At 43.7% G+C, this 16,648-nt stretch overlaps 1 protein-coding gene across 2 annotated transcripts in view; it reads left to right on the forward strand.

Annotated features, from left to right (window-relative positions):
* The window catches only part of LOC124590462, a 625,141-nt gene that overhangs the window by 204,445 nt on the left and 404,048 nt on the right, over positions 1-16,648 (forward strand). Inside the window, exon 1 of one of the 2 annotated variants that reach the window (XM_047131653.1) lies at positions 3,849-4,026. The exons of the other annotated variant lie outside the window; for it this stretch is intronic. The gene's annotated coding sequence lies outside the window, so the exon portion shown is untranslated. Of the gene's footprint in view, positions 1-3,848; positions 4,027-16,648 lie in introns of those variants that run through there. 2 annotated transcript variants of the gene reach the window in all.

Raw genomic sequence — 16,648 nt, forward strand, 5'->3', positions numbered from 1 at the left:
GTGTCACGCCTGAGGATAGCTGGTCGCAGTTCCTGGATGTCTGCGAAACGATATCCGCGCGGGGTTTCTCCCAAAGCTCCGAATCGGTGGTAATCAGAAGAGGACAAGTGACGAGAATACGGTGGGTGTGGCTGTGCCTGAAATTTCATTTCAGCGATGGCAAGCCTAGTTTTGTTACTCGTATGGGGACGAGCACTGTCGTGTTCCGAGAATCCTTTCCGTGGCGGTCCACTCTCTGGACGCACTGAAACCAATCACTTGTCCTCGAGTAAAACGGAAGTGATTTCTGGCGTTCCCTAAGGTAGTGTTAAAGGCCCTTTTGCTGTTCCTTATCTATATAAACGATTTGGGAGACAATATGAGCAGCCGTCTTCGGTTGTTTGCAGAAGACGCTGTCGTTTATCGACTAATAAAGTCATCAGAAGAACAAAACAAACTGCAAAACGATTTAGAAAAGTTAACTGCCATAAATTCAACTAAATACCTAGGTAAGGAAAGAACACATTGAAAATGTTGTGGAGAAGGCTAATCAAAGGCTGCGTTTTATTGACAGAACACTTGGAAAATGTAACAAACCTACTAAGGAGATTACCTACGCTACGCTTGTCCGTCCTCTTTTAGATTACTGCTGCGCGGTGTGGGATCCTTACCAGATAGGACTGACGGAGTACATCGAAAAAGTTCAAAGAAAGGCAGCGCGTTTTGTATTATCGCGAAATATGGGAGAGAGTGTCGCAGAAATGATACAGGATTTGGGCTGGAAATCGTTAAAAGAAAGGCGTTTTTCTTTGCGATGGAATCTCCTCACGAAATTCCAATCACCAACTTTCTCCTCCGAATGCGAAAATATTTTGTTGACTCCGACCTTCATAGAGCGGAACTATCACCACGATAAAATAAGGAAAATCAGAGTTCGTACGGAAAGATATAGGTGTTCATTCTTTCCGCGCGCTATACGAGATTGGAATAATAGAGAACTGTGAAGTTGGTTCGATGAACCCTCGGCCAGGCACTTAAATGTGATTTGCAGAGTATCCATGTAGAGGTAGATGTAAATACCTGCAGTGTTTACGCTCTCTTTTAACAGAAACCCAACGTCGTCCAGAGCTGTCCTTGGTCACACTCCTGGTCGGTTCACACATAACAACAACAGTTCGCAACTTGGGTTGTACTGTGTAAGGATTTATGTTTGTAGTGATTTCCATGCCGCATATACCTGCAGCTGTATCGATAAGTCAGATAGCGCACCATGAATGATGGGTAGAAAAAATAAATTGTAAATCTGTATGGAACGCCTATCGTAAATCCCAGGGACCATGTGGTCGAGCCGGCCGAGGTGGCCGAGCAGTTATAGGCGCTTCAGTCTGGAACCACGCGGCTGCTGCGGTCGCAGGTTCGAATTCTGCCTCGGGCACGGATGTGTGTGATGTCCTTAGGTTAGTTAGGTTTAAGTAGTTTTAAGTCTAGGGGACTGACACGACCTCAGATGTTAAGTCCCATACTGCTTAGAGCCATTTGAACCACTTTGAACCATGTGGTCGGGACTGTACTTAATTGGGCACAGCAACTCTTTCACCTTCTTAGATGATTGGAATATATAGGGTGATCAAAAAGTCAGAATAAATTTGAAAACTGAACAAATCACGGAATAATGTGGATAGAGAGATACAAATTGACACACATGCTTGGAATGACATGGGGTTTAATTAGAACCAAAAAAAGAAAAAATAAGAAATGTTCAAAAAATGTCCGACACATGGCGCTTTATCTAATCAGAATAGCAATAATTAGCATAACAAAGTAAGACAAAGCAAAGATGATGTTCTTTACAGGAAATGCTCAATATGTCCACCATCATTCCTCAACAATAGCTGTAGTCGAGGAATAATGTTGTAAACAGCACTGTAAAATATGTCCGGAGTTATGGTGAGGCATTGGCGTCCGATGTTGTCTTGCAGCATCCCTAGAGATGTCGGTCGATCACGATACACTTGCGACTTCAGGTAACCCCAAAGCCAATAATCGCACGGACTGAGGTCTGGAGACCTGGGAGGCCAAGCATGACGAAAGTGGCGGCTGAGCACACGATCATCACCAAAGACGCGCGCAAGAGAACTTTCTCGCGTCTAGCAATATGGGGTGGTTCTAATAAAACCCCATGTCATTCCAAGCATGTGTGTCAATTTTTACCCCTTTATCTACATTATTCCGTGGTTTATTAAGTTTTCAAATTTATACAGACTTTTTGATCACCCGGTAGGTGTTATTTCTAGTATTCTTTCTTGTACTATGTAATGGTACTTGAATTACGTAACCATTACGGCACCTCAACTCAACCTCTCGAAACCAGCAATATTCTAATTTGTTTCTGTAAAGTAGCTGACATATTTCTGAGACAACATTCAGATTTGATTTCATTAATGTAGAGGTACTTTGATACATCGATGTGTTTATATTGTAATGATATTATTCGTATGTGTATTCTTTCTTTTGTCACTATGATCTTTGACGTACTTGTAACTCTTGATTTTTAGGCGCGTAAGTAGTTAGAGAGTCGGACCTTGAAAAAGTCAAGTCTGGGACGTCATGTTGGAAAGACGCATATTGTAGTCAGCTTATAAAATGTGAACTTTAACAGCGAGGAAGATGTTTTCAAGTATGTTTTGTATTGTGAAGTTATGTTTTGTGTGTTACGTGATATTGCAACAAAAGCAATAAAAAGGAAGCGTAACTTAAATTCGGAGTGCTGATTGTTTTTTTACATCAGCATTGTGCTAACTTTGAAAGGTTTAATCTTCAAGAATGGTTTGTGAAGCGCATCTACAAAACTTTTGAATATAGCAGAATAAAACTTAGGCCTCTTTGCATCCGAGCTTGGAATCATCACCACCTAGATTTTCGACGATTGAGCCATGATTTTACGAGACCAGCGTGGGAAACACGAGAAGATGAGTGTCTAGTTTATTCATTATTACATGAAATGACTTTATTAACTGTGTTCCAATGACACCTGCCACATAATAACTTTGTTGTTGGCCGAAAATGCAGTATTTAGCAGCGTGAGCAACACCACAATCATTATTAAATTTTGACCTTTGTTGTGGTAGGGTTGTTACAACCACCACCTCCTAAAGTGTTAAGTATTCAACCTGAAACAGCTACGTAGCTTGCATCTACAAATTGCATCTTCCCCCGCGGCCAGTCTGTCTTCCGTGTGTGGTGCCGCGTCATTTTGAGAAAACAACTGTCACTCAAAGCAAACGAAGTTTCGACCGCGATTGTTGCGGCCTTTCTCAGGGTAGAAACAGAGCATCGGTATCGCAGCCAGGAAACTTTCATGTAAACTGCTTCTACCTTGTCCGTTATCGACAAAGCGCCAAGTACGCTCACTATCGCAGTCCCCCAGCCAGCCGTCAGGTTCTAAAAATAAGGCCTGCCCGACCGGCGCCAACTCATGCACTCGCCGGCGCGCTGACTCGAATGAGAAGGTGGATGACTCTCCGCCCGCGGTGCCAAGATGGAACCGTGCCACGCGCGCCGTCTTGCCAGTAGTGTGCACTTCCCGCTGCCCTTTTGTCCGACGCAAACTCTTGTCGGCGAGCCCAAAGACCAGCGGGCAGACGCTCGCGCGCGGGCGGCGGGTCGGCAAATGCCAGTGACCGGCGGCGGGGGCCGCCTTTCTCCCAGGGCTGCGAACTTTCTCCGGAGCCCGCTGCCTCTGGCTTCTGGCTGCCCGGCAGGTGGGACGCCGGGCGCGAGCTTCGCGGCGCTCCCGCAGCGGCGCCACCGTCGCCCGAACGGGCGGCGCAGGGGCCGCGTGTGACAGTTGTCTGCGCGCAGGTGCACGGGCCGGCCGAAAGAGTCCGCACCGCCGTTTGCTCTGTGTTTTCCGGTGCGTGTGCCCGACTCTGGGGCGAGCGAAACCGCGGGCAGGACTGTGTGTTTGTGGTGCCCGACACTGGGGACTCTGGATGTGCGCTGTGCTCAAGCTTCACTTGTGAGACGCCATGACGTGACGCTGTCCTGGTGAGTGCAAACAAGTGTTCTGCCAATGGGAACAACTGTGCTTCTCTTGCAGTTTGAAGACGCAAAAGCTATTGAATGGGATGAAAAAAAGAGGATATGACGGCCTAGAAAGCCGCAGTACATTTCCGATAGTCTGCTCGGCGTAATCGAGTCATATTATCTTACTAGACCATAAGTCATGAAGCATTAAGCACTGTATCAAGCTTTTTGCCTCCATAACTGACGTACTCCGCTAATTGTATGAAACTGGTGAACTTTACCATATGTACTTTCATCATTAAAAAAACATGCATTTGTATGCCGAAGTGTCAACAAGTGTTTGTTTACTTTTAGACACCGCGTAACAACTGCTATGTGACTCTTAATTAGCTCCACCCAAATCAAATGAGTGAATACTTGAGGATATAATCGTAGCAACGAAATCCGTCCTTAAATGGTGATCTTGCTCTGTAATTCAAATATCTTCACCAAACAGAAATTTTTGCCAAACCGGATCTAGAGCCCGAATAGTGGAAAGCCAAAAATCTGGATTTGGGTGCTGACCTGACACAACTGTCATGTTTTATGTACAAAATGGCGTGGCACACACGTTCCGCTCTGCCGTTGACATTTGTCAATATGATGCTCAACGCTGAATTAGTATTGCGAAAGACAATGTCACAGACTCCGCTTTGCCATTCCGATTTAGCACGTTAACTGTCGCACACGTAGTGACATTCTTCACCGCCAGGGCTTCCACGGCGTCAGGCGTAAAGCGCTTCGGTAGCCGCCGGTGGCTTCGTGGCAGTCAACATGTTAATAATATCCCGTGCTTTACGAACTTATTACACGCTAAGGCAAAGGCAGTTTGTTCAATGGTGCCACGGTCAGCTTCTATAGTCTTCATCTCTCACAATAGCTTACTGCCGACAAGACTTGAAGCACCAATCGAAAATAAAAGCTAAGAGCATAGCAGTCTTTTTAACCGATATTCATGCTGACTCTTGATTGGTACTGAAGGATGTTAAAACTTTGTGTCAGCTCGGAACTCGAAAGCACATTCCCAACTTTCCCGTTGCGAGTGATCAGTCACGGAACAACAAACAAAAACCCAGAATCTCGGTCGTCATATATTGCACATTTCAAAAGATCATCGTACAGCTGGCTATGAATGACACATGCTTTCCAGAAATCAATGATTCATTGAATTACTGTCATATATAGAGCGGATAGAGAAGCATCCTAAAACTGCAGGTTCACATAAACGTTGCATCTCTGTGCCATTTGGGATTTGTTGCGTGATTAAAACTTCCTGGAGATCACTGAAGCGACCAGGAGTAATTAAAACTTTCGATCTGTGTATATGCAATCAGTGGTCCATTAGTTCTCATTCGATTTCCACCGTATGAGATACTATATGCAGTAACATTTATCCACATGTATGAAATTGAGATCAGCGATTTTATTAAAATTTATTAAATTTCTGCTGCTTTGGTCACACTCTACCAATTTACCATCACGACGCTTTAGAGCAACATGTTGACTCTTTCTGTACAGGGTTAATTTTCGGTACACAAACCTACTGGCACCCCTAACAAATAATAGTCATCACATTTCAGGTTAGTCTAGATCTACATATAATACATCTGATGGTAGCAATAAGTTGCCGAAACGCGTCGTTCTAATAAATATTAGTAACCTGTGATTGAAGCAGCAAATATTATTTTGTAAATATTTGCAGTAAAACCACGGTGGTAACTGTTTATAAAAAATTAACAAAAAACGAAAACAGTGTCTTGATGGTTGTCGACATTCAGAAAATGTCCATTTTGTTTTACTGTCGGATTCTGTCAACCATGGCTCTGAGCACTATGGGACTTAACTTCTGAGGTCATCAGTCCCCTAGAACTTAGAACTACTTAAACCTAACCTAAGGACATCACACACATCCATGCCCGAGGCAGGATTCGAACCTGCGACCGTAGCGGTCGCGCGGTTACAGACTGTAGTGCCTAGAACCGCTCGGACACCCTGGCCGGCTCTATCAACCACCGACGCGGAATTGAGGTAATGTTAAAATAAGCATCATCTTCATTGCTTTGCCAGTATCTTGTTGCTACAAGGGAGGGGTTCGCTTATGTAGTTATCATTTGCATTCCGATTCTCGTAACACAAATAACGTTACTCTTCGGCTTTGCACAGTTAAGAAGTAGTACAGAGCATCGTCTGTCTATCGCAGTGGGGTCCAGGGTATGAGGCGATTAGTACCTTTAAGTTATTGATTTAAAGAAAGTGGAATGGTGGTGGTTTCCATCGAGTCGACATGTTCATCCGCGTTCTGTGCTAGCGCAAATGGGGAATCAAATGAATATCTTTTCTGCAAGTACTGTTTGGACTTCTTAATTCACTTATTGGCATAACCAGTTTCGAGATATTCAATCCCATTGTCTAATGTTACGTGATAATGCGATTTCATTTCGCGGAGCTAATCGCACAAATAGTCACTCCAGCGTCTGTGAAAGGCTTGTTTAATGCTAGCTGCTGACTTCAAGAAACGTTGCCGACTAGGACAAGATCTTGCGATTTAAGTCGATAAATGGTACAGGGGAAAAAAGGCTGGTCTTGTTGAAAATAACTTCTCCGTAGTTGCCTCAAGGAAATTAGGGAAACCGCGAAGCACCCAAATCAGAAGACCCGTTCGGAGATTTGGGATTGCATTATCATGAACAGTACGCCACTCAGTTAGTTCAGCGCTACGGTTTGTGCCGATAGCAGACAGCTGGGATGGGGGGTACGGCGCGTTGACGACACGGAGTATGCAGTCCCAGGAAAGACAGCCCCCGCGTCTGGCAGCGCGGTCTGTTGTCCCCTTTTCCCCTGCAGGAAAGTAGTGGCTGGTCGCTCCGACTGGTTACATCAACCTTTCACTGCGGTCGCGCTGGTCGGGTCTGGTCATCCTTCACACCAGAGAAAGTGTCATCCCGCCTCGAGCCGTCGTCCTGGGGCCGTTTGTTTTGGAATTCCCTGCAGGATGTCGTTGCGGGATTGCTACAAATTAAAAAGAAAAAATATGTAAGGGGGGGGGGGGGGAGAGAGAGAGAGAGAGAGAGAGAGAGAGAGAGAGAATGAATGTTGCAGAAAGCCGAACCCGAGACTGCGTTTTACTGGCAGAACACTTAGAAGATGCAACAGATCTAGTAGAGAGACTTCCTGCACTGCGCTTGCCCGTCCTGTTTTGGGGCACTGCTGCGCGGTGTGGAATCCTTACCAGATAGGATCAACAGAGTACATCGAGAAAGTTCGCAGAAGGGCAGCATTTTTTGTATTATCGAGAAATAGGGGACAAGGTATCACGGGCATGGTACGGGATTTGGGATGTACATTATAGTACAAGAGCGTTCGTCGTTGCGGCAGGATCGTCTCACGTAATTTCAATCACGAACTTTCTCCTCCGTATACGAAAATATTTTGTTGACGCCGAGCTACTTTAGGAGAAACAATCGTAATAAAGTAACGGAAATCGGAGCTCGCACGGAAAGATGTAGATGTTCGTTTTTCCCGCGCGCTGTTAGAGAGTGGAGTAACAGAGAATTATTGTAAAGGTGGCGCGATGAATCTCATTTATCCACTTAAGTGAGTGACAAGTGGCGTGCTACAAAGTTGTCTTTTGGAGGGATCAGCAGTACTAGGATTGGATGTGATGGACCAGGAAATCTGCTTCTGAAATAGGCTGGTGGGGTAATTATGTCCAATGAAGGCTGAGGTGATAATGGCGGTGTATTATGAGAGATCTCACCTGAAATAAAACGTTTAGCTCAAATGTGAAGACTGTAGGAGGGAACGTTTGACATGGAAAGGGTGGCAACTGTCAGAATATAAGTAGTGCTGTTTGTTAGTAGGTTTAATGTGGACAGAAGTGTGTAGTTGGCCTTTGGTGAGAACGAGATCAGCATCAAGAAGAATGGCATGGTGTTCAGAATAGCACCATGTGAAATTTTGTTGGGAAAGGGTATTCAAAGACTCCAGGAATTTTAATAGGTCATCCTCACATTAATTTCTTCAATTTCAGAATTTCTTCACTTAATTGTGATTTGCAGTGTAGTAACAAAAATGCACGACATAAATTGCAGGACACATTCCTGACACGTAGAAGAACAAATTACGTTATATGAACGTGCACGTGGAAACGCTTTGTTTCATGTTACAACTCATTTTCTCCAATTAATTGATGGGAAACACATAAGAATAGAACATTAGAATCATAGGGAATATAAACTCTTGATGACGTTTGGTTACATTGTGCCCGCCAGTGTTTTGTTTCATATGTCCCTGTTTCCAGGCGACGTATGTCATTACTTTTTTTGTACGTAACGGTAACCTTTCCAGCGATCAGTGCTACCGCTGCAAGCACACGGGTTACTACGTAGAATTAACCATAGGCTTGGCTCGCACAATGGTAGTGTACATAAATGCAGAGATGGGATATGCCCATTTGATGTATGGACAGCAATGGCGCTCATGCTCAACGTTTCTACAGGGAGTCATAGGTACAGATTGACCAACTGCCTGGGCTCCACGCTCTCCGGACCGAAACCCACTGGAATTTTTTTTCTGTGTGGGCATTTGAAAGCTTTTTTGTATGGAACGTCAGTATAAGATGCTTAGTCTCCGTGCCCTTATTATGGAAGGCTGCGAAACCATACGCAATACTCCACGCCGGCCGCGGTGGTCGTGTGGTTCTAGGCGCTGCAGTCCGGAACCGCGGGACTGCTACGGTCGCAGGTTCGAATCCTGCCTCGGGCATGGATGTGTGTGATGTCCTTAGGTTAGTTAGGTTTAATTAGTTCTAAGTTCTAGGGGACTGATGACCTAAGATGTTAAGTCCCATAGTGCTCAGAACCATTTGATCCAACCAATACTCCACGGATACATCAGCGCATCCGAGATTCACAATTAAGGCGGGTTGATGCATGTATCATTGCTCACGTAGGGCACGTTAAAAAACTCCTCTGAGGAAGAGTTCCTTGTGGCAGGCTCGTGCGTTCTGTTCGTGTGTGTTTCCCATGATTGAAGAGCTGGAGAAAATGAGCTGTAACCTGGACCTATCTTCATGAAACATAATGTCTTCGCCTACGTGTGAGGGACCTCTCCTGCAATTATATAGTGGAAAAATTGTCACGAAATTTTAACCGTGGGTAGCTGATACCAACCCAAACCAAAATTACTAATGTTGTGTACGTCGACAACGCACCATTTTTAAACTACGGAAACTTGGCGCCAGGCGCTCAGATTGGCCGAGGGATTGCCCTGTTGCCGTTCGTCGGTTGACGGGCAGCGCTATGGTTGTCGGTTCACACATACAAAAGTCCCTCGCCCAGTCACTGCCCTAATGTGATAATCTATATATGGCGTAAAAAAGTGTCAGGTATACTTGTCTGTATTGTATTGTATGTTAACCGGGGACCTAGAAACGACGGAGAGGCTCCGTCCCCGCCGCAGCCGCAGTGGTCCACAACCCCACGACGACTACCGCAGTCCACTTCACCCCTCCGCCGCCACACACCGAACCCAGGGTTATTGTGCGGTTCGGTCCCCGGTGGACCCTCCCCCAGGGAACGTCGCGCACCAGCCGAGTGTAACCCCTATGTTGGCGTGGTAGAGTAATGGTGGTGTACGCGTACGTGGAGAACTTGTTTCCGCAGCAATCGCCGACATAGTGTAACTGAGGTGGAATAAGGGGAACAAGCCCGCATTCGCCGAGGCAGATGGAAAACGGCCTAAAAACCATCCACAGACTGGCCGGCTCACCGGCCCTCGTGCCGGGGACCAGGCGCTCCTTCCCGCCCGTAAAGCCGTGCGTTAGACCGCACGGCCAACCGGGCAGGCGTCATGTATACTTAGGGGATAAGGTAAAGTGCAAAACAAAAAATCTAAGTACAAGCTCACAAAAATAAATAAATAAAAACATGTTGGGACACGGACCATTCCATCGTATAATAGTCAACTGTCGGTGCAACTGCAGAAGGTTTTTTTATCCATGCTGTATCCTGTTCAACTCCGCGGTCGTTACGGACTGTTGGTGACGAATGCAACCGGCCATAAATGCTTTCTAAAAAGTTTTATTAGAACGTCAATACTGGCTTCGAGCTACCATGCCCATGATGCATAGATCTGTTGTTGAACTGGTTTAGTCTTATAAAAGTCATATAGCAGTTGAGAATGACTTTATTGATCACAGAGTGACGCGTTTAGGAATTATTTCTATCTTCAGAGTCCCAAGTGCAACAGATGTGCTTGTCACATGAGAGAACAGACTTGTCACACCTTTAGTATAGCACGCCACTCTTCAGGTGGCTAACAGGTCAGCAGTTAATTGAATTAAAATATTATGTTATGTTAATTAAATTTAAAATCTTATAGTGAGCAATTGTGGTGGAAGCCCAAGCCTTTTCCACTATTTTAATCCCCTCACTTAACTACTAATCTATTAAGATGATCCAGCGTGCAGCAAAAGCCAGTTTACAAAACATACAGTGTTTGGGTAGCTGTAATGATTTATACAACGTAGTTCGCTCAAAGTGTCGTCCACTGTTACCTGGACATTTAACCCTCTGCTCACAAGGGGGGGTGGAAAACCATGCGCCTGCCCTGTTTATCTTCGAGCGCATGCGCAATATAGCTCAGATCTTACCTCCAGCTAGTGTATCCTTACAGCACGGCACGATCACAGTATCTGAGGGGTCCCTTGCTCAATGGTACGTACTACCCGAGTGGCATTTCACTCGACCTTGTCGTTAAGTCCTTCCAATCCACTTTATGGGGAGAGGGTTAACACATCGTTTAAAGGCTGATTTAGGTGTCTTGTCACATAACTCCACTTTATTACCAAAATTGTCCTAAAATTCTAGTTCGGGCAAATTCTTTGAATGCTGTAGGTTTTAAGGGGCTCCGGAAAGGCTCAAAATCATGAAAAGTTCAATTTTTACTTTTTTGCGTTTTCTGAATCTGCAGACTATTACCTTTTGATAGATATATAATTTATTCAATTCCGAAGACTACAACTATTTTTAAATTTTTTTTGAAATGTGTTCTACATGGGCGTGACCCACTGTGGCCCTGTTAAACTGTTGTCAAATGGTGTTATTATTAACGTCCGTGTTCATCAGGTACATTTTTAAAGTATGTGTTGTGGCTAACCTGTGATGGTTCAATATATATCGCTGGTGTGATTGTCGATTGCTTCATGTTTATTTACTCTGTCGTTATCTCGAAAATATTCGTAATTAATTCTGTTTCTTGAGACTCTGTTTTGTTGAAGTATAATAATGAGTAAAAGTAAAGTTATTAGAAATCCTCTGAAGGCTTTTAAGAAAAGGAGAAATGTTGGACAGCCAAAGGTATGTGTTATTACTGTAAACAATAAAGACGATAACCAAGTGAGTGAACCTAACCTCTCAAGTACACCTGCCCATAGCAGTCAAAGTGGGAAAGAAAATACTTCACAGAAGAAGCTTGGTTCAATGAGTGAAAACTATGAATGTTTTATGGGCGAATCGGACGTGAATGAAATATTTGATATGTCGGTTCTCACAGGAATTTTTTCAAACTGTGTAAGATGTATTCATTGTAGTGAAGTTGGTCTGGAACTCTCCATAATAAAGCACGTAGGACTTGCTAGTGAAATATAACTGAAATGTGATAAGTGTTCATACATGACCACCTTTTGGAACAGTGTTGCAGTAACTGCAACTGAAGAAAATGGTAGCAAAATCTACGAACACAACAACGAGCGATTCTAGCTTTAGACAAGGAACGCCTTCGGGCTGCAGACAGGGCTGTAAAGAGTCTAGAAATACAAGCAAGAGTAAACACGAGGAGGAACAAGAGGAAGCTGGAGGAGGGGTTTGCAGAGGATGAAGATAATCCATCCTATGGACCTGGAATGCACTAAAAAGTTAATCCAATCTTTGTCGCTCGATTCCCAAAACTTTTATTTTCTCATACTAATTACATGTTTTCTAAGGATCTTCCAAACATATTTGTTTCAAACTTTCAGTAAATGTTACACAGTACCTTCTGCATAATTTAACACAGCCTTTTCCAAAAAACTGTATATTTTTGAATATATAAATAAAAAATTGCAAAAAAATGTTGTGAATTTTCATTACAATTGAAAAAAAATCATCTTTAATAACTGAACTAAAATTTTGTAAAATACCTGTGTTAAGTTGTAGCTCATATTCCAATAAATAATCTGTAAAAAGTTCAACTTCCTACCTCAAATAGTTTGTGAGGAAAGATGTAATTTATAAGTGTTATTTTAACATTGCAAGTATAGGGCGTTCCGGAGCCCCTTAATGGTATTGTAGCGAAAATATTCTTCTTTCAGTATTACCCACACTGTAACAGTCATGTGGTATGAGGCCCGGTGATTTCTATCCACTTTTGAAAAATGTCATCCAAAAGTGTATGGACGTTTCACCTGTAGTGCGGTGGAGCCACCAAATGAGATTATTCCGCGCAGCTTCAAGTACAGGGATATTGTGTAATAAATAAAAGCTTCTCACAGCAGTTCAAATTACCTTTCCGCACTCACGATCCCATCGAAAAGATACGAGCTTATCACTCTTCGTTGCGTATACCAGCCCAAGCCGTATCTCCAGAAACATTTAACTCCTCCTTAGTAATACGTCGTGGATTTTAGGAACACCACTACTCGAAGTCACCTTTGTTAACTCTTAACTTACCTTTGTTACCTCTTAACTTAAAACCTGCTTCGTCAGAGCACAGGAATAGTTCAAAGACAAAATAATTGGCTTCAGGTGTAGTGTTTTTGATATTCTTTTGAAACTTCTATCGTACAATTATAGTTCCTTAAAAGCTCGCATATTTCTTGGGTGACTTAACGACTGTTTATGCAACGAGCTGCAAATTTCCTGCAGTGGTTATTAATTTTGGGCGGCCGCTGACTGTCACGTCGAACCCTCGACTTTATTTGTAGATAGCTTATCTGCATGACAGCTGTGTGTGCGGGAACTTTTTAAAGAAAGATCGTCTTACATCTCCAAAGTTTCGATCAAATTTCCACAGCATCTGGAAAAGAAACACGCACTTTCTGTAGACAAATTTCTGTTCATAATGCACATTTTACAAGTTTACAGTGTATGCACAGTTCACGTCAAGGCTCCGATTGTCACTCAATAACAAGAAACGAGTTCTGCCACGCCAAATTTCACTGTGCGCAGGTTTCACGATTGTTTACTGTAGGGTATAATATTGTTCAAATGGCTCTGAGCACTATGGGACTTAACATCTGATGTCATCAGTTCCCTAGACTTAGAACTACTTAAACATAACTAACCTAAGGACATCATACACATCCATGCCCGAGGCAGGATTCGAACCTGCGACCGTAGCAGCAGCGCGGTTCCGGACTGAAGCGCCTAGAACTGCTCGGTCACAGCGGCCGGCTGTAGGGTATATTACGTACGATAACATGGCCAGTGCCGCCACCTGATTTCCAAGGAACTTAGCTCAGTGTAAAAGGAGTCAAAATAAGCGAACATTTGTCTCTGCTTATCCATAGATAGTCGAGCGTCTCTGAAAAACGGTGGTCAAAGTTTTCGAGGTATTTTCGGGGAACTTTACTATGGAATATCCCAAGACGAAATAGTGGCTCAGTGGTTATCGACGCGATTTTTTAACTTGGCATCCTGTGTTTGAAACCCGACTATTGTTTTGTTTTATTTTTATCGTTTCCATTTATTTATCCATATCCGTAGAACGTTAATACACGAATGTCTCTTATTAAATTAGGGGAAACAAGGGCGATATATTAATTGTAAAATTACAACTGGATTTCACAATAATTGTCGCGTTTATTATGTATAACATATGTATGTATGGTATTTTGAGGGATTACAATCTTTCTAAATTCTCATTGTGATATTTCATTCTTCAGGAACATTTGGTGCATTCCCTTAGATTATAACAATCGGGGAAACATGCGGAGCATAGGTCTTCCGATCACGCGAAGGAAGGTTTACCACAGTGACATTTCTTCATACGAATCTCACTCGGAAACGAAACGTCGTTAACATTGGCAATAATTTCATGGCAAACCGTCCGTAACGGAACACTTTTCTGAAAACTACCAGCCGGCCGAAGTGGCCGTGCGGTTAAAGGCGCTGCAGTCTGGAACCGCAAGACCGCTACGGTCGCAGGTTCGAATCCTGCCTCGGGCATGGATGTTTGTGATGTCCTTAGGTTAGTTAGGTTTAACTAGTTCTAAGTTCTAGGGGACTAATGACCTCAGCAGTTGAGTCCCATAGTGCTCAGAGCCATTTTTTTGAAAACTACCGCTTGCAATTGATTATCTATCAAGATACACTACAGGAATTACACCGAAAACAATTTTATTGTGTATTGAAATAACTTTGTCCTTACTCGTCTATTAGTTGTGTATCTGGTGCATGAATTTAAAAAAATAAATGAATGAGAAAATTATTTGAAATCATTTTCGGAAAAATTTCTGTAGCGTCTCTTCATTCAAAATCAATTATAGGCGCCTGAAACCCAATTGTAATTTTACCATTAATATAACGCTCTTGTACCCTCTAACTTGATGAAAAACATTCTACGGACATGGATAAAAAAATAAAAAATAAAATAAAACACTAATAGGGTATCGAAAATTTGGCGCAAAAGAAATACGCTGCAACATTAGCCACTGTCCATCGTTTCAGCTGGAAGGATAGTGCACTAAAAGGCATCTACGTCGGAAACTGTGACTGTCGGTTTCTCAGAAACGGTCGAGTGTATACGGATAAGCCGAGATTCGTGTTCGCTTGTTTTTACTCTTCTACTGAGCGAAGTTTCTGGAGTATCGTGTTATGGCACTTGCCGTGCTCTACTCATGACTTCATTGTAGATATGGAAAATAGCTAAGAGCTACTCTCGTCCTTGAATGACGTCTGTCATCCTCAGAAACAGCGTGCTGCATCACTAATACGGCGCACCAAATTATGCCGCAAATCACAGCAGTAGTGTTTCAGCGATTCCTTGCGTAAACCTCGCTGTCTCAAACTTGCGACTGCTGAAGGTGGCAGTGCGGCGATTCCGCGTGACACTCCGCGGAAGTTTCGTGTGGAGTCTGCTGTGTGGTCAAGTATTCATAGCCTGTGGTCAAGCGGCGGGGGTGCTTCCCATAATCCCGTGCGGAGGCGCAGACCCATGCTGAAGCCGGAAAGACACTCTTGACTGCCCTCGACTGGGGCCTCTCAATGGCCTAATCCCTCGAGTCTTCAACGGCGCACGCTATACCTCTTACCTACTCGAACCCGAAACCCGAACCGTGAATATATCGCGCTACTTTACAAGAGGGAGTCACTACACGTTTGCACATCAGCAAATAGGAAAATCTGTGTAACAGTCTTCCGCGCCATGGAGTGGTGTTACACATCTCGCACCGTTGATACGCGGTTCTGTCGAACAGGTACAGCAGATTAGGTGTGGTTCTATATCATTTATACACGAAATTTTCAATCTGTGTCGCTCTTTATTTTTTTTCCGTATGATTACTTGTTTCTGCAGACTGCATCTTTGCATCAGTAACGTAATGAATCGATGCAACGTATTACATCAAATAGTACATGATATTACTGACCATAATCGCATACTTACTATATCTGAATATCCGCTTATACTTGGTAGCCAACGGTCCTGCCGCAGCGGTACCACCGGTTCCCGTCTGATCGTCGAAGTTAAGCGCTGTAAGGCTGTAAGGCTAGTACTTGGATGGTAACCGTCTGGATTGGGCGAACGCTGTTGACAAGCGGGATGCGCTCAGCCCTTGTGAGACCAGTAGAGGAGCTACTTGACTGAGAAGTATCGCCTCGCGTCACGAAAACCTACAACGGCCGGTAGAGCGTTGTGATGACCACGTGTTCCTCCAATCCGCACCCAGTGACGCCTATCGCCGTAGGATGACTCGGTGGTCGGTCGGTACCGTTGGGCTTTCCAAGGGTGTTCGTACGGAACTGTACTAGGTATTATCTGCCGAAACTCTTGATAAGAAGAAAAAGTTAATGTGTGATTTAGACTGAAGCTTTTGTATATAAGTACATCTACAAAGATTTCCTGTCTTCCTTTTTCGATGCACAGGGATTTCGTCCTCCGCCAATCGGATTCTTGTTCCCACCGGTTTTCAGATAGTTGGCGTGTATTCACCGCGCGAAATTTTTTTAACGCTGGCGACTGAAATATTTCTCTTGCCACAATTCACAGAAAATTTATTAAATATAAAGGAGACCGTAACGCCTGTGCGACTCATTGCTGAATACTGCCCTAGTTTTTGGGATAGGGAAGACATGGAAGCACAGTTGTGCTGTTAGATTTGTAACTAGTCCGTAACATCAGTAACAGAGTGGTACAAATGTTCTCTGTAAGCTAACATGACAGTTTTTAGAAGTAATAAGATATTTTTGCGAAACGGTAATGTTGATGTTAGGAAGACTGGCATTTGCGACTGCCGTCAGTCATTAATTTATCCGTGTTAATATTGGTTGTACTCCGTGGTGCTGTGGATTGATATATTTCAATTACCAATCACTTTTTACACACCTTTGTTTAAGGGAGGAGGAGG

This window comes from Schistocerca americana, chromosome 2 (assembly GCF_021461395.2).
Source record: "Schistocerca americana isolate TAMUIC-IGC-003095 chromosome 2, iqSchAmer2.1, whole genome shotgun sequence".
In the NCBI taxonomy this organism is placed as follows: Eukaryota; Metazoa; Arthropoda; class Insecta; order Orthoptera; family Acrididae; genus Schistocerca; species Schistocerca americana.